This window comes from Coturnix japonica, chromosome 2 (assembly GCF_001577835.2).
Source record: "Coturnix japonica isolate 7356 chromosome 2, Coturnix japonica 2.1, whole genome shotgun sequence".
Lineage (NCBI taxonomy): Eukaryota > Metazoa > Chordata > Aves > Galliformes > Phasianidae > Coturnix > Coturnix japonica.
In genome coordinates, this window is record NC_029517.1 from 103,728,901 (window position 1) to 103,755,091 (window position 26,191).

The 26,191-nt window shown below is 38.8% G+C and overlaps 2 long non-coding RNA genes across 2 annotated transcripts; both read right to left on the reverse strand.

Annotated features, from left to right (window-relative positions):
- Positions 1-3,558: 3,558 nt before the first annotated feature.
- On the reverse strand, positions 3,559-25,911 carry LOC107310218. Its single transcript, XR_001553520.2, has 3 exons — positions 25,805-25,911; positions 6,051-6,248; positions 3,559-5,775 (listed from the first exon to the last, which is right to left on the reverse strand). It is a non-coding gene; the product is annotated as an uncharacterized LOC107310218 (long non-coding RNA).
- On the reverse strand, positions 22,570-23,132 carry LOC116652966. Its single transcript, XR_004306236.1, has 2 exons — positions 23,005-23,132; positions 22,570-22,697 (listed from the first exon to the last, which is right to left on the reverse strand). It is a non-coding gene; the product is annotated as an uncharacterized LOC116652966 (long non-coding RNA).
- Positions 25,912-26,191: the final 280 nt, after the last annotated feature.

Sequence of the window (26,191 nt, forward strand, 5' to 3'; positions counted from 1 at the left end):
GAAAAGGAAAGATTGAAGGCAAGTCTGCAAAGTCACAGATGTCAAACTGGGAACAACTACTAAGAGTTTCTCTAATAAAAAGTCAAGGGGAACCCAGTCATGTCATGCAGTAAAGCAAAAGGCTTTATATCTTTCATAAGTCAATTAGATTGCAGAGCTCATATCCAAAGTATGTCATATGACTCATAGATGGACTTTAAAAAAGGCTATTTAAATGGCTGTCTTCATAAAAAGGAGAGAATGTATTTGAGGGAGCATTGCACATTTTATTATTACAGCTCACACACTGGATTCAATGGAACTTTGACCCAATCTGGTGTGGTGAACTACATCTCAGAAGCTTTCTTGGCTTTCACTAGATAATGGTCCTTTATGTTCTGTCTAATAGTTATGAGTATCACAGAATCACTAAGATTGGGAAAAGATGTCTAAGACCATCCAGTCCCACTTGTCCAACTACCACCACTATTTCCTCACTAAACCATGTCCTTTGGTACAACATCTAAATATTTCTTCTTGATGGTGACTCCACCACATCCCTGGGCAGCCCATTCCAGTGCCTGACCATTCTTTCAGAGAATAAAATTTTTGTAACTTCCAACCTGAATCTCCACTGGTGCAACTTGGGTCCATTCCCACTAGTCCTATTGCTAATAGGAAATCACTCTTCTTAAGCAACAGCTTATTGTTCACTGCCTTTATGTACCAAGTAACATCATCTGGTAAAAAGTGAGAGGACTAATGAAGAGAGAGAAACTCAATGTGTGAGTTCCTCAGTCATTTGGGTATTTAGCAGAAGTGTTAAAAAATCCAAAACCAGTTTTTTTTCTTTTCTCTCTTAATACAGATCCAAATTCTGTGTGACAGTAAGTTCTGCTGAAATTTGCATGGCTTACCTATCTCTGGCAATAGACACCAGCATCTCTCTTTATGGTCTCTCTTAATGATGGCCATTCTTCATTGCAGGCAAACATTTTGCTCATTTCTGGTTGAAGCAACATTATAAATCTTACTTCATGCCTAGTGCCGTAAAACTGCTTACAGCAGGAAGGGTGAAACAGTAGCTGCAGAAAACATTATGCTTCAAGAAATTAAACTATCATAGTACTGAAGACTTCTGTAGCAATAATTTTATTGTGTCCCAGTATTTGAGGTCTTTGTGCTATGTTATATCCCACATCTGGGTCTTGGCAGGTGGAGAGGTGCACTTAACTTGCTTCAGCTCTGTGCCATTATACTGTATTTGTTTTCAGTGTTTGCACAGATGTAACTGTAAAAAACTTTACTCTAATGAGAGCTGTGAGAGACTGGGAAAACCCACCTGGAAAAACAGCTTGTTTTTTTATTTATTTTGTTCAGAAAAGCTCACCAAACTTCTAGGCCTAGGGAGCACTTAAAAATAAAGCCAGTAGACTAAATGAGCAGGCAAACAGTTAAAGGGGATTCAGAAGTGCTAGTCACCATTGGTTTGGTGGATTAAATGCATAAAGAATGGAACACATCACAGCAAAATCACCAAAAGACTGAGCAGACTTAATCTGACATACTGCAAAGGACACCTGCCTGCTACATCACTATTGACCTGCTGAGGCTGCCGGACACTGTGGAATCTGTGTGTGGTCTGAGGTTAAGGGTTCAGTAGAACTCAGAGGTTCAGTATTGTTATTTTGTCTGCTACTGAGAAATGGCTGCAATGCCAGCATAGACTCTGCAGTCCAAACATAGGGTCATGAGGTATCCTTACAGATGTATTCAAGTGTAGCAAACCTGTACAGATGCATGATATAAATGAAGGGGCAGAAAAGGGATGCCAGGAGGTCCTTTGTTCCTGCCTGATTCCGTAGGAGGAAAGAGCAAAGCTTTAAATTCCAGAATGAGTCCAATGTTCTTACCAGCTCTTCTGTCACATCAAAGGAGCAGAAATACATTTATAGAAGTACTGTTCCAAGTTTAAAGTTTTGGTCAGAAATATTGTGAAGTATTCTCTGATGAAGCAGTGAATTGAGGAGGGAATATTTTCTGCCACTGTTTGATTTGGAACAAGTGTTCCCAGTTCCATAGCCATCTCAGTATCATTTCAGTCCCCTGAATCCTCATGTTTCTCAAGCAGTGCAAGGGCTAACACTTCAGAGCTGAGCTGGATGCCAAACAATAATGAACAGAAGGGAAGATTTTCCAGCAACCTGCAATTTTGTTCTGAAGACTGAAAAATAGAAATACTCATATTACAATGTCCTTTGGAAAATCATTGAAAGGTAGGCATTGTAAATTGATGGTGTGTCCATCGTTTTTGCAACAAGGTACTTTTTTTTCTTAAGTAAAGCCTATTTTAGATTTTGAAGGGTCTGAATATTCAAGCGATTGTAGGTGACAAAAAATGGGAAACCATTCAGTAACTTCAGCCCCTTAGGTAATAACAAGCTAAACTGGTAAAATTATTGTTATACAGAATTGGCCAAATAGAGGGCACAATAAACATATACAGAAAGGCGAAAATGTTTCTAAGAAGTTAATGATGGCAAGTTTATTGTTTGTCATTGTGTGTTTTTTTGTTGTTGTTGTTGTTGTTTCTTAGTTTGTTTCCAATTATAATCAGTCAGACATAATTATTTCAAGGATTTATTGCATTTTACAAGGAATAAAGTTTCCTATACTGCCTTTTGGGTAGACCATTGTCAGCTGAGTAGATTCTTAAATGTTGAAAACAAGAGAAAATCTTGTGATCTGAACAAAGCAGAATTTGTGGGTTTTATTTGAGGTGGTCAGGGATTTACCAAATGCCGATCCTAAAAGGCCATCTAATGCTTGAGATGATTGGTGAATAAACTGGGAAAAATTGAATTATTTTTTTTCCCCATTTCTTCTCTTCACTGAGATCTCCACCCATGGTTTCATTAAATGTTGCAAATAAATCTCAGTTGCATGCCTAAGAACCATGAGAAAAACTGAACCAAAGAAGACAGAATTATAGGCTAAATTCAGAGACAGTATAAATTAGTGTACCTCCTCTGACTTAAATTTTGCTAAATGAGCATGGACATAGCTATCACGGAAGATTTTGTATTTACCAAGTGCCTAACCTGAATTTAAAAACTAGACTTTTTTCTCTTCCTCTCTTCTTTGCCTGTAGTTTCTGCAAAAGACAAGATAAACTAAACCATAAAATCACATCATCCTGCTCAGAAATTTGCTGCCTGTGGTGATCTGATCTGCCTCAGAAGACCTAGTGTACTTATAATACTGTTTTGCCTTTTGTTAGGTTTACTGACACGGTTCCCAAAAGCACTCCTCTATAAGGCGCCAGTGATGTCTGCTCTATGGAAATGAAAGCATCTTTGCTTGGAGGTGAATGCTTTTCTAGCTGTAGTTTTCCCTATATGAGGATGTGAATTTCATATCACTTTCATCCAAAAGAATTTACGGAATTTTGCAAGATTAAGTCTATATGATAATATCATAGAATCATAGAATGGTTCAGATTGGAAGGGACATTTAAGATCATCTAGTTCCAATCCCCTGCCTTAGGCAGGGACACTGTTATTTGATTATGTACTTGCTGGTAAATAAACTGTTCTATATTTTAGCTTAACTCATTTTGTTCCTAATTTTTCAAATTAAGGATGGGATTTAGAGTAAAGTGGCCTGTAGTATCATGATTGGCTTTTATTCAATGAGCAATTACCATGCTGCAGCCAATTAAAGTATCTATAAGTAATATTATGTTTATGGAAGCTAACTCAATCATTCAGTTCATTGGTATAATCCATATTTTCACTCTACTGTTTGGTAGAGTTAAGTATAATAAAGTATATTTTGGAATACATGCCAAAATTAATCTATGTGCTATTGGAAACATCTTAGTAGGCATTAAGGAATGAATTTTGCAACAAAACATTTATGATAAAAATGAATAATTGTCTAGAAAACCTGCCTTGCTGCATCACTAACTGCAATATAATACTGTGCAATGTTACCAGCAACAACTGTCCTCCCACCACCATTAAGGGCAGAAAATGCTTTGGTATTCCTCTTAGAGAATGATTCACCCATCACTGGCATTTCCTTTGATCTAATTTATCTATCTATTTTTAAAACTTTATTTCTAGAGACCCATTAAGTGATTAAAACCAAATGAGAGTATAGAAGACAGTTGGTGGAACAACATAAATCATAATAGCCAACATCCTGGTAATATAACACTGCCAGGCATTTTGAATGTTTTGTGAGACTCTGAAGAGCACCATGGTAGTATGGCTTTTTAGCACTACTCAGTAGTTAAAGGGTATTCAACCTGATCTGCCTTTGTTGATAGCTGATATTATTTGACATTTTAACAAGGTTCTGTATTTGCAGAAGCATCTTATGGCACCACTTTCAACATCAGAATCTATCACAAAAAACATTTTAACTGTTTTGCAAACAAACTTTCTTCCAGTTAATAATTAAACAGAGGAACAGCTTGCAGTATATGCTTGGAACTAATTTTACTATATATAGTTGGAAATGACAAGAGCACATGAAGATGTGACTGAAGCCTGGTAGCATTTAAATACTCAGTACTTCCTCTGTTACCTTGACTAGTGTAAAGTTGGTTCCCAAGGTAAAAACTAAGTGGTCTGCTGGCATATGGTATAACCTCCATTTGAGCGCTAAAAGCTGGATACTGTTTTTGTGAAACAGATGTTGTTGAGTGCAGCAATGCACAACTGACTCTATCTAACAGCTGGGAATCCTTCGTGACCCATATAGCTAGAAATAAACACGGTCCTATGCTTGGCAAAAGTGTAAGGAAGCAAATTTTCATTTGTTAAGGGCTTATCAAAATGAAGAATAAATGTTTTTAGCCATAAACTGATTTTATTCACAAGAGTAATCTTTCCAGCAGCTTATGCGATGGCCTCATAATATTACAGGCACCCTTTGCCAGATGAAGGCTGCAGTTGCACTGACATATAGTGCAGATGGAAAATAAACATCTGCCTCAATCAAGAGAGAAGACCAAAGACAAGGTTGACGAATATTATCTGGCATGACTATCTTTGCAGGAAAGCATATAAATGCTACAGGACCAAAACCACTGGCATCGTCTGGTGTTGTCCTTATGTGGTTACTGACCATGAAGAGAGATGATTAGTATGCACTCTCCAAGGAGGAGTAGTGCAGATGCTCAGAATGATATGATTCCAACTCACTAGTATGTGTTTTGCTATAGCAATGCTTTGCTAGTTACAGAGCAGTTCAATATTTTTTTTCTCAGAGCTTCAATGACATTTCATATCCTCAAATGTTCTCTTTCTCTCTCTCTTTGATTGGGGGGAAGAGCAGGTTTAGCAGCAATTATACTGTTAAACATATTTTAAAAATGGAAATAGCTTCAATTTTCAACTATTTTTTCTTTGATCACTTTAGGAAAAAATATGTATGTCCAGTTCAAATGCAGTCAGTTTGCGGAGAAGGATTTAAGTGTTTAGACCACTGAATTGACAGCAATCTATTCAAATGATTCCCATTTTACCTTTGGGAGAGAAAGAGAGTAGTGTACAATTAAAGCATTTAAAGTGCCTCTACACACATGCGTGTATGCACGTACGTACTCTGAGATGGTGCTTCCACAAAGAATTACATGACGGAGAATAGATGCACTTTCACAGATTTCTCTAGGAAGATTTCTTTGTTAGATCAAAACAGTAGCCTTACCAACTTCTATTCATTTTTATGATGTTTCATTTTGTACTTCATTTTTGGCTGTGTAAGTTTGAGCTGCTTCTCTTGACTCTGGAAGAGAATTATGAGGGTCACATTAACTATTGTTCAGTCATAGTTAGTTGGTGGGTTTTTTTTAATGTTACACATTAAATGTGTGGTATATACTGGCTAAATTAATAATATATTTTCTAGAGAAGTAAAACAAGATTAACATTGGGATGAAAGCACGAGTTTGAAAGTGGAAGTTCACATATTAGAGCAAAACCTGGAGAACTACAGGTAATATGCTCAGCACAGAGGGAGATAAAAGAAAGGGATCTGGAGCAAAAAGCAGATCCTTTTACCTGCATCAAAGTACAAAGAACTGGAGCTCATGATAATATGTTGAACCTGGTCTGGGACATGACAGATACATACAAATCTCTTCAATGTTTCCATTGCTGTTTGTTCCCAGTATTACATTAGGGTTCGGACTTGGGTTTCCTTGGGGCCTCTGGAAGCAGCTGAGTCCATGGAAACAACCACAGAGCAAGTATGAGGACCTGGAAAAGACATCATAAAGTGTCTGAGGCTCAGGCAGCTGGCAAGGACAGATATTTCTGTTGGAAGTACTTAATTTGGGAATATTGCACGCTACCTGCTTTCATTGCACTTGACTCTTGTGACATTGAGCATTTAAGTCCAGAAATCAGAAGGACAAGGAAAATAATCAAGCAAACAATCTCAGAATACTTTCAACAGTCTCCAGGTTGTTATTTTTTTTTTTTTCCTACTATTCTGTCCTATGAATAGAACTATTTTGTGTTCAGATGATAATCTGGAAATTTTCTGGGAACTCAGAACATGATGAGAAAAATTTGATAGGTGCACAAAGCCATATGCAACATGACATTTCCTTTCCTTATGTCACAGAAGATGTACCAAACTGGAGGGCTGAAGACACAGCTACACCATCCCCTGCCCCCCATGATGTATATCTGTTGTAGGTCAGGGTACAGTCCCCAAAAGTATTTGCAGTTTTAGAGTTAATAAGGTTTTTTTTGTTGTTGTTGCTGTTTTTCCACCAGATCCTCTTGAAAGTCAACCGTGCTAAGAAAAATAGGCTAATGCAGGCAAAGCCTCTGTTTAAGTTTGGGATATCACAGAGGATCTGTATCTTTCCCTCAGTTTTGATTTTTTCTTCTCCTTTTTTTTATCAAGAATTATTTCTACTGGTTGCCTCTCACCTCTTTCCTGCTATTCAAACAGAAGTGTGTTTCCTTTAGGCAGTTTCCTTTCCTTATGTGCTGTTTTTCTTTCATAGCCTAGCCTGCAGACTTGTCTTTCCAACTGCAGTCCCAGCAGACATACTCTCTAATGCTCCAGTCTTGAAAAATTAATTTGAAGTAATAGACTAAAACAAGCTTGTTAAGGATGGTGCTGGCCTCGCCAATCACTAAAAGCTCTTTCAAAAACATACACATGCCTATATTTATATGCTTATACGGATGTATGGCACAGGGATTATAGGAAAGTTTCTTTGACCATTCACAAGTTATGACAGGCTTCAAAAGAAAGAGCAATATTACAATGTTACAAGTAATATTACCTGAAATATCTTATCCACAAGTTGACTCTTAATGACAATTATTTCCAACAATAAAAGTTCACTGTCTAAATATATAAGAAAAAAGAAAACTCAGATCATAATGTAAAGCAAGTTTAAAGTTGGGATTGATGTCCTCCTTCTAATGACACCATCAGTAAGGCAGAGTAACTCCAGTGACTTCTCTGGTATGAATAAGGAATGACCTGGATCCTAAGTCTTCTCAAGCAACAATAGTCAAAGGATGTTCTCAACTACGCTTGTCACATTACCATTTAGCACATTCTCCTTTACAGTTAAGGCACCACAATACTTGCCTTTAAAGCTTTTTCCAAACATCTTGAATCTGTTTTGGATTTCAGTGGTTTAATCATTTCAGTGTCTGTGCTAGCTAGCTTTTCTTTCTGCTACATGCACTAAGAGGCAACAAATTGAAATGGCAGAGCACACCTCCTCTTTTAAAAATGTGTTACTTGACAGGTATTGTCAAGCTGTAGTCTTTCCTACTAGTCAGACAAATCTTTGATCAATTTGAATGTGTGAGTATGGACAATGAGATTCAATTTGTAGTACAATTAATACAGGGAAGACGAGAACTTGTAGTATTTACATATCTCTTTAGTTATGTGGGTTTTTGTTCTTTCTTTTTAGCAGCTCTATCACAACCTGAAAAACAAAGGGAAATTTCATTATAATCAAAATCTTTTTGTTCTTTCAAAATTTTACAGGTTTTCATGCTTTACTCACCTACATTCCATAGGCTGTCAGTTTCATACTAATTAGCAACACTGAAAAACCTTAGTGATAGATGCTGATAAAGTGAGATGACAGATTTTTGTCGTCCCTGGCATGCTAGTCATTTATTTGGCCTAATACTTCTGCACAGGATATCAGATTGTTCAATAATAGGGTGTTTCTCACATGATGATACCATCAGCCAGGCATTATATGGTTCACACCCTCACTAGTCTTGTCTGCATTTTCTATCAAGAAACAGGTATTTAAAATTCTCTATAGACCTTTCATTACATCAATGACATCATTTTTAGACTGAAAATGAATGTATTTATATGTATTTAAATGATTTTTCCTATTTACTGTTCTTATATCCTTACTACTTTTTCAATATTTTCATGCAAATTGAAAGTTTCATTTTACTTTATGTTTCTCTAACTTTTTCCTTAATTTTAGACTAAGAGTGTCACCTAGGCCCCTATATATTCAGTGGAAAAGATAGTAAACTATTAAATAAATTTGAAAGGGATATTTTAAGGTTATCTAGTCTAATCCCCCTGCAATGAACCAGGGACACTTACATCTACATCAGGTTGCTCAGAGCCCCATCAAACTTGACCTTGAGTGTCCCAAGGGATGGGTTCATCCACCACCACTCTGAGCAACCTGTAACAGTGCCTCACCGCCCTTATTATAAGCAAACTTCTTCCTTATATCCAACCTAAATCTCTCTTCTCTTAGTTTGGAATAATTTCCCCTTGTCCTGTCACAGTAGGCCCTGCTAAAGAGTCTCACCCTTTCCTTCTTATAGCCCTCTTTTAGATACTGAAAGGCTGCTATCAGGTCTTCCCAAAGCATTCTCTTCTGCAGGCTGAACAGCTCAAGCTCTCTCAGCCTGTCCTCATAGGAGAAGTGATCCATCCCTTGCATCATTTGTGTGGCCCTCCTCTGGATGTGCTCCAAGAGGTCCATGTCTCTTCTGTATTGAGGACTCCACATCTGGATGCAGTACTCCAGGTGAGGCCTCACCAGTGCAGAGTAGAGGGGCAGGATCACCTCTCTCCACCTGCTGGCCATGCTCCTTTGCATGCAGCCCAGGATATGGTTGGCTTCCTGGGCTGTGAAAGAGCATTGCTTGCTCACATCCAGTTTGCCATCCACCAGTACCCCCAAGTCCTCCTAAAGGACAATGCAGTCCTTCTTTAAACATTTATTTTCAGACTAGTGGAAGTGCTGCTTTCAGGTTCATCTGATGTAAACTGAAAAACTAATGATTAGGAAGCTTGAGTTAGCGTAGAGATACAAGTCTCTGTTTATGTGTAGAGAGATGTGTAGCACTAGGCAGTATAACATAAACCTCAGGTGAAAGACTTCTCTGGGTTCTCACACCCTCCTACAATAACAATATAGCAGTTATTGTGTTCTTTCTGGCTTTTGCCTTTAAACGTGGAAAAATTGATTTCTTTGTTAGGTATTTGATACAGGTATTTATCAAACCCAGTATATATGTAGATATAGATATAGTACTGAAATATGAGGTGTCATTAGCTCTGTTTTTCAGAACCTTAGGCAGCAGCAGAAAAAAGCTGCTTAAAATAATGTAACAAGTAAAAGTCAAGTCTGGATTTAAAAGGTCTGTCTTTCACTGTCTCAGTCCTGTTTTCATTCATTAGGACCATATTTCCACAGAAGGACACAACTTTCTTGGTTCCTATATGCTATTTTTGCCAGATGGCATCTATGGAAGCTGAAATAACTCCAAGTTACTATGATCATCAGAAATATATGAATAACAAAGTGTGGGAGAGCAAGTTCTACCAGTTACTTTAGTTGCAGTGAACTAAAGAAATAGATAAAAGAATTGTAGGGCTGTATCAGAAATCCTTTTCATAGAAAGAAAAGGAAAAAGGCCAGTAGTAATACACAGAAACATAATATTTTATTTTTAGAAGAATGGTAATATTTCTCTGCAAGTAACACCTGGTTAAGCAAACTTATTGAATAAGGTCCATTATGTCTGCTTGAAAAAGCTGTAAGTTGAGATATTTTAAGGTAATCAGATTGTAAAAGTGCACTAAATTCTCACCATTAAGCTACTTCACCTTCATTGAATCCTGAATTCTCATTACAACTAATCATACTCCTTTCAAAGTAAAAATAATTCAGACATTTGAGACTGGGGTATATTCTGGTCGCAATAGCCACATACATCTCTTGCTAGCAGTAATTGTAGTTAGACTCAAAGTGGCAAATATCTATCTCTGAAGGTACTTACAGGGTAACAGATTCAGTCACTCTGATGAGCAAAAGAAGGAGCCTGTGTGTTTCAAGCACTTGTTTAGTTTCATACCTGAGATTTTCAAGCAATTGGCTCATAGTTCATCTTCAGGAAGGATGGGGCACATCTCATTTAATGCAAACCAACATAAGTTCGATGCCCAAATCCAAACCAATTGTCTAGAAATAGTTTGTTCTTTTCAACACCAAGGAAGAAGACACAGTAATTTTAGGAGGCTGAGTGTCCTGCTGTCCTTTGAAAACAGCTGAAAACTGAAATCAAAATCAGACAAGATACCTCCTGGCCTAGAAATCCCTTAAGAAAATGTAATAGCTTTTATGTGGCATCATCTGTCTATGAAACAATGGAAGAATGGTGGCAGTATCCAATTTTCAAGTAAAAATTAAAAGCCTTTGTTTTATTCCTGCTTCTGAAAACTGACACAAGAGAGAAATATCCACTGTTTGGCAAAGACTAGAGAGGAAACAAGTAGAAGTTACACACATTTGCAGCAACACAACCTCTTTCCTAGATCTGCCTTCACCCAGAGTCAGTCAAACAATTACTTGAAAATAGCATTTACTATTATTCTCGTTTGTGTTTTCAGTCACCTCAATTGATATCTAAACAAAATCAGATCACTAAGCCACAGAATTATAGAGCTATAGGAGTTGGAAGGGACCTCAGGGGATCACTTAGTCCAACCCCTTGCTAAAGCAGGTTCCCTGCAGTAGATTGCACAGGAATGTGTCCAGACAAGTTTTGAGTATCTCCAGAGGAGACTCTGCAACCCTTCCAAGTAACCTGTCTCAGTGCCCTGTCGCCATCAAAGTAAAGAAGTTTTACTTACAGCTCTTTGATTTTTTTCTGTCTCATTTGTCAGTGAAACATTTCCTAAAGATTAGATTCTTGAGGTTAATCCCCTAAATTACATAATTTCAAAGATCACATATCAGTTTTAAAAAGAAGACTTCACGCTTCTACTTCATTTAAGTTGTTTCTACTATTTTCCCACCGATTTTCCCATGAAAGCTTGAAGCGTCATCTTTTCATTGAATACATAATCAATCTGCTGCATAAATTTCACCACCTGCTTAAGACTTCTCAGTATAATTCTGGATGTTGAATGTCTGAGTCATATTTTAGCATGGCATTGAGTTGAACAATTTATTTGAGCTGCCTCTGAAAATTTCATTTTCAAGCGATACACACTGGTGCTTATTGGTCCTGGGAAATTTAGACTTCATGAATGGAATTCTAGCACTTTCAGAAGGTGTAAAGCAATAAAAGTCACTATGATCTCATCGGATGCTTTGACTGGTGGAACTCAAAAGTGAAGTGAAGATGACTGACTTTCTGTCATTTGTTTTTATGGTCCATCCTACTGTAAATAGATCTGCACTGCATACCATTGCAATTTCCATGGTGGCACCTACACATTTTTTTGGCTAAAAAGAAGTATTTTTTACCGCTGAAATGTAGCCTTCCTGTCCTGCAGCATGACTGAAAAGGAAGCCAAGCTGGTTAAACCCAAAACAAAACAATGAAACAGAACAGCATGCAGCTGCCTCCTCAGGAATATCCCTGCAAGGCAGACAAATGGACACGTTCATTTTCCCAGATTTATTTGCTAATGCAAACATCCCAGTGCAAGCATTAGCACTTCAAATCCTGATGTAGTTCTGAAGCAATCTTGGGAGGGGTTGAGTTACATTAAAACAAATTAGTGATTTGAGATTGCAGTAACTCTAGATATTACCTTGTTCATGATATGCTATGCAAAAAAACCCTATTCCTCAGCAGATACTCAAAGTTAGGCAGCATCTCGCTGGATCAGTAAACTGAGCAAAATCAACAAAAAGGATTTTAGCTTCCTTTTAATTTTTCATCTGTGTTGACCAAACAAACCCAGTGATTCGTTTTATGTTTTCAAAAGCTGCTAAAGCATTAGATGATGTAATTTCATGTTATTTAGCATGAGAAGGCATTACATTTATCACCTGAAATATAGAAAACATGATTTTTTTTCCCTGTCATGGGAAATATCTAGCTTGTATTTGCATGTTCATCTGGTACCAAGTGGACATATCTTTATTATAAGATGTCACATCCCTGCTTGAGGCAAAGGATGGGCCCATTTTGCTTAGCAGAACACAGGCCAGGGCACAACACCCTTTCCGCCTCCATGTATCCATTGCAAAAGACTCAGATATCTGCATATAAAATCACAGCAGATTTTCAGATGTACTTTTTAAAACTGAGCCACGGGAGGCTGACAGACAGAACAGTGCTGTCACTGCTGTGTGAGTGGGAAGGACCTTCAGTGAAATGTGAGCTGCCCATTATCACCCTTCCCAGCAAGGCAGAGGATTTGGGCCAGTATTTCTGAATAGGTTCTGGAGCTTCAATCTGTACAGCCTGTATGGGTAAACAAATCCCACCCTGAGATATCTTCTAGATTGCATGCTGCGCATAAGACACTGCTGAAGTTAAACTAATGCTTTCACATTGCTGTATGTCCTATAACACTGAAACCTGAGGGGACTGCACTGTATGTCCTTATGTCCTCTATGCAGAAATTACAAAGTCACCTCCAAAGAGAGACAGCACTACAACTTTCACCTGAAATATGAAACAGGAGTCAGTTTTCATTCCTATCTCCAAAGTCATAACATGTAAAGATCAGTTACATGTATCTACCTGGTGTCTATCACAGAGAAATCTTAATATTTGAAAGAGTCTCCTTTAAAACTAAGCTTGTTTTGCAAAAACTGCTCTGCACAACATTTTACCTCAGGTTTGAAAGCTTCTCTAGGAATACTGCAGTCAGGAACCAATAGTAACCAGGAATAATTTTGAGAAGGCATCATTAACCAAATATATAGGAACATAAATCTTGCCCCAGCCACAGACTGATCTGGATAACAATGAGAAATCTGCTTTAAGCTAAGTATACAGATAGACAATCAAGAGACATAACTTTCTCTGACATGGGAACAAGGAATTTAATTATAAACAATATAGTTAAGAAGAAAAAAGGAAAAGCACTACAGATCTTTTCCCATATTCTTTCCATGAATTGGGCTGTTCATGTTGTATATTTGTGAAATTGTACAAATATTTAATAACTTCTACCAATATGGATAAACCCTTTGATTCAAACCTGGAGCATCACACCTCAGTCTTCCTTCATGTGTATTCTGACAATCGTACTACACATTTCTTGCCCTTAATTTCAAGTCCTTGCAGAAAGTTTTACTCTGCCTAGACTAAAAACACGTAGATGTTGTTTAAATAGAAGTGCAAAAACATAAGCCTGCAACTATGCTCTTCAACATCTTTATTAATGACGTAGAAGATGGCATCAAGTGCAGCCTCAGCAAGTCTGCAGATGACACCAAGCTGAGCTGTGCAGTCAATACACTGGAAAGAAGGGAAGCCATCCAGAGGGACCTGGATATGCTGGAGAAGTGGGCCCATGAAAACCTAATGAGGTTTAATAAGGCCAAGTGCAGAGTGTTGCACTTGGGTCGGAGCAATCCCAGGTATTTATAGAGACTGGGGAAGAGCTCTGTGAGAGCAGCCCAGTGGAGAAGGATGTAGGGGTCCTGGTGAAGGAGAAACTGGACATGAGCCAGCAGCTTGTGCTTGCAGCCTGGAGGGCCAACTGTGTTCTTGGCTACATTAAAAAAGAGGTGGTCATCAGGGAGAGGATGGTCCTCCTCTACTCAGCTCTTGTGAGCCCCCATCTGTGTCCAGACCTGGGGCCCTCTGTACAGGAAGGATGTGGAGCTCTTAGAGCGGGTCCAGAGGAAGGCCACTAAGATGATCAGAGGGCTGGAGCACCTCTCCTATGAGGAAAGGTTAAGGGAACTGGGATTGTTTAGCTTGGAGAGGAGAAGGCTCTGGGGAGACCTTATTGCAGCTTTCCAGTACTTGAGAGAAGCATATAAACAGGAGAGGGAATGACTGTTTATGAGGGTAGATAGTGATAGGACAGGGGGGAATGGCTTAGATAGGTTAGATTAGATATTAGGAGGTAGTTTTTCACTCACAGCATGGTGACGTGTCAGAACAGGTTTGCCCAAGGAGGCTGTGGATGCCCCATCCTGGAGGCATTCAAGGCCAGGCTGAATGTGGCTGTGGGCAGCCTGGTCTGGTGGCTGGTGATCCTGCACATAGCAGGGGGGTTGAAACTAGGTGATCTTTGAGGTCCTTTTCAACCCAGGCCATTCTATGATTCTATGACTAAACACCAGGCTCCAGCAGAAGGGTGAGGCAGTGCAAAATTGTAGGCAGCTGTTTCCATGAAATCTGGGAAGAAGGCAGAATGCCACTTGACAATTTCTAATTTTTCTGGAAGAAACAGTTGGAGATCATATGTTCTCTAGCAGTTAGAATACCAAAATAAGTACTACTTTTGCCAGCAGCAGTAGGAAAACAATTTTTTGTCTGTTCTGTACTTTGTACTATGCTTCCTAGAATCTCATACTGATATCACAGCTATGTTCAATCTAAGATATTTGAATGCTCTACAGAGCCCACATGTGATGGTTTTGCTGTCTCGTGGAAAATGGACTCTTTTCATTGTTTAAAAAGAAAAAAGTGAAAATGCTCATCCATTTTTGTACATCTGGTGTACTGAGGAGAAATCATTTCTTCAGAAGTGCTTTTATGAGTCATAGGATCATAGAATGGTTTGGGCTGGAAGGGACCTTTAAGATCATGTAGTTCCATTCCCCTGCTGTAGGCAGGGACACCTCCTCTAGACCGGGTTGCTCAAAGCCCCATCCAGCCTGGTCTTGAATGTTTTCAGGGAGGAAACATTCACAACCTCTCTGGGCAACCTGTTCAAGAGTCTCACCACCCTCTCAGTAATGAATTTCTTCCAAATACCTAGACTAAATCTACCCTGAGAGTCATGTCTGACAAAGATAGGGAACCAAAGGTGGCATTTTCATCAAAAGGGAAATAGTCTATTTTGTGCTCTGAGAAGTTCCCAAACACTCCCCCAGCAAATGGCTGAGCTGGAGAACCACAGACATCTCACTCTGTGCCACTGAATCTGGAAACTAGAAATCCCATCACAGCTTCCTGCATTGTGCATTAGTCACATCAGATAAATCATGCAACAGAGGGGACGTACTGTTTCCCGGTTGCACTTCATAAGATCTCATTTGTGAGGAGGACAGAAAACCTTGCTCTGGAGAAGTTCTTTTTGGATTATTTTCAGACAGTAGACAAGGCAGAATTGCTACCTTGATTATCTGGAGCCACATGGAAATACCAGTTACCTTTTCTCTGCTTGCTCTTGGGTCTGTTATAAACAGTGGCTTGCCATTTTAATATATCCTGAAATTACTCTGCTTTTTCAGATCCGCCTCCTTCTGCTCTGATAAGAACAGTAATTGCAGCCTACTTAAGGGAAGGACAATGGAAATCATATACTCTTTTACTATGGGAACACAAAAATAAGTAACTTTTTGGCAGAAATAATCAAAGAGTTATTTGACATATTTTTCTGTTCATTCAGTGGCTGACTTCACCCTCTGACTAGTGCCTGGAGTGCTGCTGGTAACTATCGAAGCTGGAGTCTTTTGACTCTCCAGCTTTTGACTCTCCAGCTTTTGAAGTCTTTTAGCTGGCTACATATAAACTAAGGCAGAGACCCACTGAAAGCACAGGGAGTGCTACAGAGATGGGAACACTGATCCAGTCTAGCAGACCATGTGGGAGTATTTCATATATATATATATATATATATATATATAATTCTTTAAGCAGAAAGAGGATGTGCCTAGGCTGAAAACCAGTGCCAGAAAACATAGTCATTTTCATAGTAGGCATAGAGCAGAAATAACAGCGGGTGAGAGGGGGTGTTCTGGAAGCTCCTGTAAGCTGTCCACTGATGAGCATCATTTCCCACCACCCCAAGTAATGTTTGACAACAAGGAGTATTTTGTTTCAAGAGCTGCCTGCTATCAGCTAATGTCTTGTTTAAGCTTGCATTCAGTTGTTTAGCTTGACATTCCTCTCTAGATACTATCTAAGGGTTAACAGTAAAGAACAGCTTCTGACTTAAAACTTCCCTGGAAGTGAGCCCAGCCTGCACACACTGCATGCAGCAGACAGCCAGTTTGCACTGCATAGCTTAAGTAAAAGTTATGGGAAGCCACTTGTTTTAGAGCAGAAATCCACATCGTCTTGGTTTGTCATCCAGCAGATTGCTAAATTATGCTATTATTATTATCAAACCTATATGGCATATTTGATATTACAATGTTCAACAGCAAAGATAGCTCAGCAGTGAGCTTTTCTCATTTTGCTGTTTCTGCTCTGTTTCTAGAATCATGGAACTAAAGAATTAATAACAAAATATTTCCTTCAGTGTGGAACCCCCAACCAGCTCTCACATACACTCCCTACTTTATTCCCAGCCTTTCCTAATTTTCATGATGTAATCCTAGGCCCATGAGCTCAAGAGATCACATTATATCCTTGACTGAATTCCTTTTTTTAAGGTTTTTCTAGAAGCTTTTGATAGAATGAAAAAAAAAAAAAAAAAAAAAAAAAGAACAAAAAAACAACAAACAAACCACAATATGAAGAATGTCACTGTAACAATGTAAATTGTATGCCCGCATTTTTTATTAATAAGGCAAAGCCCTCTAAGGGACTAAGTTACATTGTTTTATGAGATTAAATTATTAGACCTGGAACTGAGAAGGGCCTTGTCCTATTGTTGAAGAGGCTGCTGGGGAACATGGAACTGCAGGGAGCATTGGCGAGTTGTGGTGATATCTTATTTCTCCACAGAGAACTAATATCCCAGCTGCTCCAAATGCACCTGAATGGGTACTAGAGAGATGAGGAAGCTAACTCATGGCAGATGGGACCAGACCAAATGGTCAGTGAAATGAACACATTCAACTAATGCACTAACCATCTCTAAACTGTTCTCCATCAATAATTTAAGGCCTTATGTCATAGTTTGTTAAAAATTATATTTGATTAGTTATGTTATTAATACAATATGTGTATTACAATAGTGTCACATTTTCTATCCATCAAAGTCAAAATAAGTCAATATAAGTACATCAATAATTTATACTGGATGTGCTAGTCAATTTTCTGCATGCAATAACATTGACTGCTGGCAATTATGGAATGCAACTGGTGCTTTTACCTCTATGTTCACATTTTTAATTAGGTCATATTTATTTTTCTGAATATACGTAATTTGGGATTGTTTGAGTTCTGCCACTGATTTTCAAAATCTGAAGTGCTTTCTTTCTTTCTCTACAGAAACCTGCCTTCAAGGAATAAGGCCCTTCATCCAACCAGAACTGAGTGCACTACTATCCGTGTCAGCACCAACAGAATCTATTAATTACCCAATTAAACAAACAAGAAAAAACCTTTACTTGATGTGTGTATTTAGACAACCTCAAGCATTTTGTCTTCAATATAATTTTCCTTAATTTTGAGTTCTAGTGGAAGGCTTCTCTCTTATTCCATCCAGTCAGCCTCTGACTTTGTAAAATTCAGAGCCTTTTTATTTGTGATTTTTGATGCATGGTATTTTATATCGTACAACATATATTGTACAATAATTGTGCTCTCCAGTAATATAAATCTGTCTTAACCAAATTATATCCTCTGATATTCACTGAAAAAAGCAATGGATACAGCAGATATAGAATAGGGTGGTGCAAATCAACAGATATTCCAGGTGGCCAGGTAACCAGGTATTCCATCCTGCCAGGTAACAAAGGAGATTTTAAAAGCAAGCCTGCATTCACAGCAGATATCAATAATACTAACAGTATCTGATCATGTTTTGTTGTTAAAATAGATCAATTAATTTATATATTTACATAGTCTTTTCATTAAGGAAAATAGACACAGACATAGAAAAAAGATGAATCAAAACTATTTTGCTATATGAGATAAGATACATTTACTAAGTAACTCCAGGAAGTTAGATACAGAAGCCAGCTTCTGATCCTTTCAGTCTCAATATTCCTCTACAGCACATTGCTCAGGAGAATTTCTAACTCCCTACCCACTTTTGTCTTAGAGGCCAAGAGTAAATGATTCCATCCCTCTACTGAAAGAAGAAGAAATTTTAAGCATAGCAGAAATGCTTTGGCAGCCTCAGCCTCTACCCAATGACAGGGCTCTACATGTCAGAGCTGTAGCTCTGAGCTGCCTTGGGATTCCTGGCACTTCACTGCAACCACCTTCTGCTGCTGGAGCAGTAGATATGCTTGGAGTGGGGTTAAGGTGCTTGGCCCCCACTGCCTTCCACCTGCTCCCCGAGTGATTTGTTTACATACCATCAGCCCTACACTTGGTACTCTTGTCATGCTCTTTTCAGTCTGAATGGTCTTCATGCTCACAGCCACAAAACATGACAGAGTTCAAGATACCAGCTGACACTTGTATACCATGGAGCCTCAAGAACTCGACTTAAGGAGCTTGTTCTCACTCTCTCTTTTACTGCTGGGACCTGTAGCTTCCCAGAAATCATCTCCTTTATCTTTCCTTGTGTCAGGTGTGACCTGGATTTTAGACAAGCCTCTGTAACCTACTTGCTAGAATTCCCCAACTTAGGAGGACAACCTCAACAGCATATGCTATCATTGTCATGTTCATCAAGAGCAACGTGTATTTCCATACAAAGGTAGACAGGTGCCATGCAGTAGAGATGTACTGCACAGCACCTCTCTCAGAGCCAAAACCCTTTATTCCCATGGCAATTGCTCTGACTGCTTCTTTTTGCCTGTAGCAGTCAGCCTGTAAGTCAGCTGGAAACCTCGTAGGATAAACACCAAGACAGGGAAGCTAATTATTACTGTCTATACTAGACAGTCTAGTAGTGTACTAAACTTTCACTTTTTTTTTTTTTTTTTTTTTTTTTTTGTAGAGTTACATATTGCTTAAAAATATCTACACTGTTTTCCAAATCTTTATGATAGTTTCTGTTGACTATGAAAGCGAAAGTGGAAACAGGAATCACCTCTAGAGGAAATACTGAAGTTACTAGGAGTTTTACAGCTCTTAATTATAAGAAAGCCTACCAATTGGAAAGCTAAAAGTGAAAACTGAACCTAATAAAGGGTTCCAGATTCAGTAATAAAGTGCTGTAGGAACTGAGAACAGCGGTCTGATCTAGTCACCACTGTGGAAAGCTATTTAATTAACAAAGAAGTCTCCATGCTACTGCAAACCTTGGCTAAAAAGCAGCATTCCTCTTCTCCTATCAGTCCCCATGGATCATCAGATAGCCTGAAATGCCTGAAACTGATCTTTCCAAAGCACAACATGGACATTTTGAACTCAGTGCAAGACACTTAGGTCGCAAACCTAGCACATCTGCTTCTGTTCTGAAGCTGAAACTTGCAGTAAAGAAGAGAACTATAGAAAAAGTGAATATATTTAGAGCAGAAGTCTGTCCAGCCCCTTCATTGTTTGAAGAAGAGGCAGCTGAGCTAAAAATTTCAAGAAATAAAAAAATTAATATCTAATTATTGAATCAAGAGTTGTCACAGCAAAGAGAAATTAAGCCTTCAGTGGGAAGAAACCATTCCTGTTGCTCCTATTTGCTAGTCTGAAGAACACAGTGCCAGTTCCAGGTCTTACCAGCAACTACCAAAGACTCAGGGATTTCATCAGGAATGTGCATTTAAGTAGACTACATAAAGTCAGACAATTGCAGAGAGCTGCAATGGAAATGCATTCTTAAAGTAACTCTTCTCTCTACAAACAGTATGGAAGATTGTAAGGAGTATCTGAATATTAAAAAACAAAAAAAACAAAAAACCAAAAAAACACACATTTTGCTAACTGACCTTTATTTAGAAGCTTTCTCTTCCTCCCTTCCACAAAGATTTTTTCCACTAAACAGATGTTGGGATGAATCACACTTTAAAGAAGAGCTATCAACAAAAGGGAGTTTTAATAAACACTGTTCTTTGTTCCTTGTGTTTTAATGACTGATATAATTAGAATGAAGGTTAAGGGAATATTTGTTTTCCTTCCCCTCAGGGCTACTTTGAAACAGTTTGACTTGCAAATAGGATTTCAAACTCTCACAGCTATAATGTTGAAGCATTTTGATGTTGTACAAGAAAATAAACAAACAAGCAAACGGTCAGGAAGCAAGAACACTACCCAAAACTTTTATCTGCCAAGTGGTTACAGCAAAGGATTGTATGGAAGTTAGCTGTCCCGGGTTCTCTGGCTGATTCAGCTTTGTAAATCCCCATTGCTGAAACAGAGAATTAGAACATGTTTCAGAAGTGTCATGATGCTTGACAGCTCAGGTTTGTCAGGAATTTCCTAGGGTCTTGTTACAGACTGTGGGTCAATATTGATATTCAGTTATTTGTAATTAAGAGGTATTAGTTCAGCTACAAGCTGAAGCTACGGGTTATTTTCCACTAGTTCAGAATAACTGGCTGTGTTGTACAGTCCTTCATTCCATCCACCTTCATTGCAGAGTCAACTACTAATATGCTTGACAGAGTTTGATCCAGATGAGGTGTGGATTCACAGTTTTCTGTCAATTAGTTAGAATGCAGACTCATTCTATCCATATATACTTATGTATAGCTCTGTGTTAGCAGAGAGAAGATAGGCAATGTCTGATTTAGCAAGACCTTACAGCTGCATGCATGGACAATACTTGACATGTCATAAAATCTGCTATAGAAAGACAATTCTCTTGGAAAGTTTCAGAGAATTTGAACTAGCTGGATCAGCTTGTGCCCAGTCAGCACTTCAAGAATGGCACTGCCACATGATGCAGTCTGCCAATAGGAGTGTTGAGGCTGAACCTCAAACCTCAACCACAGGCTTCAGAGAAAAACTGTCATAGGCTTTCAGGAAGTTGTGGAGATCCCAGAATCTGGGTTGAGTTAAAAGATAATTTGTATTTGTGAAACATCGGCAATCCATTAAGGATCTAGCATTGGATCTGGTGTTGTATATAACTTTTGAATTCTTGACCTGCAGAATCAAAAGCCCAGATTTTTCCCTTTTCTGTCTGAAATAATTCCTATGAGGATATGGAGATCTTAACAGTTTTTGCAGATTTTATTTTGGAGGTAGAGTATCCAGAGAGTGCTGCCATTCACCCCTGCCAAGTATTTGTACTCAGCTATATCCAGAAACCTCAGGCACACTCCCTATATGTAAGGAGATTAATAAAAGCACATCAGCCCTATTCCTTCAAGAAAATTAAATAAATTCTCCATGCCAGTTACAGTTACCTATGATCATGGAAAAGTAGACCTTTACTTCTGGAGTTAATGTTATAAACAAGATTTACTGAAAGTAGGTAGATAGTTTGCTGGTAAGGTCAGCAGCAACATCCCTATTAAGCAACATGAAACTTAGAAAGCCAGATACACAACTCCACTTGAATCAGTTGGACAAATTGTACATAAAATACTCTTCCAAGGCCTTACAATAATTATAGGCCACAAAACACAGGAGGGCAGAAATACGGGAGCAGAGCACAGCATTGGGTACAAGTCAACTTATCATAGCCATGATTGTACAGGAGATGAGAAGGTCCCATTGAGAAAAATCAAAGATGAAGCTCACTGTAGGGACCTGGAGAAGTCTACGTCGTGTTGCTCACTTGTAAGCAGACTAGACAGGACAGCAGATGATGCCACAAAACCCAGTGACATACTGGAAATTTTGAGATATTTGATAATTGAACGTGGATTCTTTCACATCTACGTTGGAGACTCAAGCCTGATGCCTTGGGTCACTCCAAAAGTAATGCTTCTGTTTATTTCTACAACAGATGCAAAGAAAACATTAACAATATTTGACAGACTAAATTCTCAGTATAAGGTCAACATAATATAATAATGTAATCTACCTTTTTACTTTATAAAGGTAAACCAGATAAGATTTTCTACAAGTTTTGCATGCAATAATCTGATGCATATCTCAGAGCCTGATTTTCATTATACATCAAAGAACAAACTAAAGCAGATCCTAGCCATGCAGAAATTATGTATATACTTTTTTTCCTGATACATTATTCAATGTATCAATACCAAGTGTGGAATAGTTTGCAAATTAAGCAACTGATGCATTTTCCTCTATATGTTAAATAAGATTAAATGTAACATCAAAAAGTCACAATTATAGTCTACTCCCTAATGTGAAGAGTGAAGTGTCATGTTCTCAAAATCAGCCCCAGAGCATCTTAAGAAAATTGCAAATTTGGTGCCCCTCTCACCATGGCAAACCTGGCAGAACTCAATAGATTTCTATTGGAGACTGAAGCCACCAACATCCCCCTCTGATTACAGTCACTGGGCAAAGTTTCTCTGATGTGAAGTGCACAGCAGCGCTTGCTTAGGGAAACTGGATAAAAAAAATAAAGCAATAGTAGTAATGTCAGGAGGAGATCAAAAGAAACTTCATCCTCACGCTCAGCTACAAGCTGCATCAGGCTCCTGTGGCTGTGCTTGAGCCTTGGTGGCAAGAGGGCTTTCCCTGCCAGCAGATTGTGGCTGCCTGTGTCACACCCTGTCACCATGCCTGTTCTGCAAAAAGTCTCTTCAAATTTACAGCAAATTAAGAAGACTAGACATAAACATAAAAGCATTAAATGACTGAGTTTAACTTCATGGTCATAGGCAACACTAGCCTCACTGGTAGCAGATCTCACCATGCTGGGAGCAGAGGCTGAATTCTGCAGGATCCTTTCCCATCCTATCTGCTTGAGCTCTTGGTAGAGACAGTGCCCCAGAAACAAAGTTCTTTGTCCAACTTCACCCTTATCCTGCAGCCCATGACACCTTTAAAAAATCCAGTTAAAAATGCTACTACAGGAACATATATCTTATTTTTATTCTCCATTCCACAACCCTGACCATTAATTATTCCTAAACTTAAGAGTTTACATTAGATCAGTGAGTCCCCACTGAAATATTTACGGTAGAGGTAATTTGAAGATAAATGTTATTAAGAGCACGTAGAGATTGGAAACACATTCTAGCTAGATCCAATCAATAACACCAACTGATTATTGCTAACCCCATTACTTGCACAGTCTCTTGGACTTACTGTTATATAATGTTGCCATTCAAATTTAGATCAATACTTTGCACTTTCATTTATGAGACCCCTTAATTTGGGTCAATGATGGATGCTGTTGCAGTAAGGAAGAGCTCAAAGCGTGACTCAGGTGAGGGCAATCATCAGCTGCACTCTTTAGAAAGGGATTTAAGGAGTTTATCCAGCACCTGCATTTCCTGTTACGAAAAGATAGAATTTTAACTCAATCCAGATAGCTCAACCCTATTTGGATAATAATTTAAACTCTTAGCTCACAGCTGTAACAAGAAAAGGTCATTCTGCAAGAATGTGATGGCCTACTCTGTTTATCTTCTGAAGTATGTTTGGTAATCACAGACATCCTACTTTAGGAATGTTTTCTGCTCCTGCAAAGTAACCCAAAGGGGAAATTGTAGAAGTTACACTAGAAAAATAGTCCCTGAATCATCACTGTTTAAGACCACGACCTGCAGCTGGCTGCGAGTGCCACTGGTCCGCAGCTCTCCCAGTTCAATCTTCTTGGAAGCCCTGTTTGGGTGGTGTCCAGCTCTAAGGTTTTCCTCACACTTTGCTGTAATGCAGTGCAATGTCTGCTATTATTTACACCATAGCATCTTCCCTGATCTACCTCAGGCTACCGGCATGAAGAAGCATCATTTAAAAAGTAATTTAGTGAACAAGTATACTTTCCCTAGGGTGTGAATAAGAGGAAAAGTTGTAGTCAATAACTAATGTAAGCAAAAGGTGCCTTGGGGGAGCCTTAAGAATCACGTCTTTGAAACCAGCAATAACTTCTGGTGCTATTGGTCCTGAGGCAGCAGCAGTCAACATTGTTAAAAAAAGCTCCCTTATGGTGTACTCATTAATTAACTGAGCTGTTTGTTGATTCTAGATTGATTCAGTTTGTTCTCTAGAGAGTGTTTTTGGAAACTCAGTAATGCTTTGATGCAGAATTTCATCTTCAGGCCCTAAATTCCCAGGATGCTGCTTTACTGGGACCTATAGAAGATGAAGTAAAAAGGAGAATTTGCTAAACAAAAATGATAATCAAAATATTTTAAATTCAGATGTAATTTTTGAAGATTTTCCCCACAGAGCTAAAAAATTACCTGCAGCAAAGTTTGACAGACAGGCAGGCTTTATCAAACAGAGAACCAGACAAATAGCATGCAAAGCAGATAGGAAAGTATTTGCTCCTAATTACTCGAGAAAGCATTTTAATTAAGTTGTTTGCCTCTTTTTTTAGTATTCTGTAAATATTTAAACACGTTACATAAACTTTTCTTCACAGGGAACACTTACAAATATTAAGGATATTTGGGGGAGAGCCTTTAATACAATACACTTGAAAATGTGAGCGTTCTTGGCTATTCTTGTGAATCAATAAGCACATAATGTGATTTCTGTTGCAGGAGAGCTAGAATTTGAAAGCAAATACGTGCAGATCCTTCTTGGCTTTTTGTGTTCCTCCAGACTGACAACTCAGTGGTGTATACAACCAGAATTATTGCAATAAATTATTTCACTTCAAAAAGGCTAATTAAGAACAAACAAGCAGCTAGACCAGGAATGAAAATGACCTCAGCAGCACTGCAGCCTGACACTGGCTGCATTTAGCCCAGGTACAGCTGGATTTCTGCCTGTCTCCATCCAGGCCTATCCAGGCCTATGCGGCACATGAGCTCTCTGTCCCAGCCCATTCAGAGCAGAAGGCGCCCATGAGTGGAAATGAAAGTACTCAGACTAAATACACATCCTGCTCCATTCCAGCAAGCTGACAGTGCTCTAAGCACAGAAAACAAACCTCTCTTTCTCCTCATATGTTAACGACTTCCTGTTTTTATAGCTCAGCTGACTCCTTATTTAAATCTCCACATAGGCACTTTATCTGTTTATTTATTCATTGATTTGCTCTCCCTAGAACATTCCTTCCTAGCCCAAGGTTTGCTTGCTGAATGACCACAGCTTCCCCTTATCTCAGAACTTTGTTTTAGATTTTGAAACCCGTATCCTGTCCCATACCCCTTTCACTTTCATTAGTCATTTATGACTGGAACAGGCTTTGTGTGATGATTCAGGAGAGGTCCTGAAACAGCTGTTCAGAATCAGAGGGGATACAAGCAGTGGGGCTTGTGCTGAGGGAGATCGGGGAGAGGAGGATGACATTAGTGAAGCCTTAGCATCTCATGGGCCTTTGCACACCCAGGCCACCACCACCTGCAGTTATTCCTTCATATATCTTCAGAGGTTTCCTCCCTCAAGGCTTCTCAACATGTCACTGTCATCACATTACAGGGAATGGAGCTGGCCAGTGCTTCTTACCCAGGATTTCCTCAGCCCATGCATTTTTAACAAGGAGGGAATGCCTAGAAAAGGCCTGCTTGGATGCCCCAGCTAATTTTATAACTCACCCCCTTCCTCTTCTCTTGCACATTTATGTCTCCCCCAGTTCCTCATTCAGACCTTGGGTGATTTATGGGGCTGTCCTGTTTACAGAGGCAGCTGAGCTGCAAGTTCAGAATGAAGATCTGTTTGCAAAAGAGAGTAGTTAAGTATTAATTAGGTCAAAGGACAACTTTTGCAATCGGTGCTTTCAAAATCATCAGGGAATCAAGCAAATGAAATTCCAAGTGAAATTGTTTATTCAGAAACTACCTTTAAAAATTGCTGCCTGCTCAAACTATTCCTATCACAGGCACAGAAGCCGCTAAAGAAAATTTTCCCTAGCAAGGGGTTTTCTTTGTAACTTAGTCACAAAATAAAACCTTGAAATTCCAATAAATTAAACACTGTTTCTG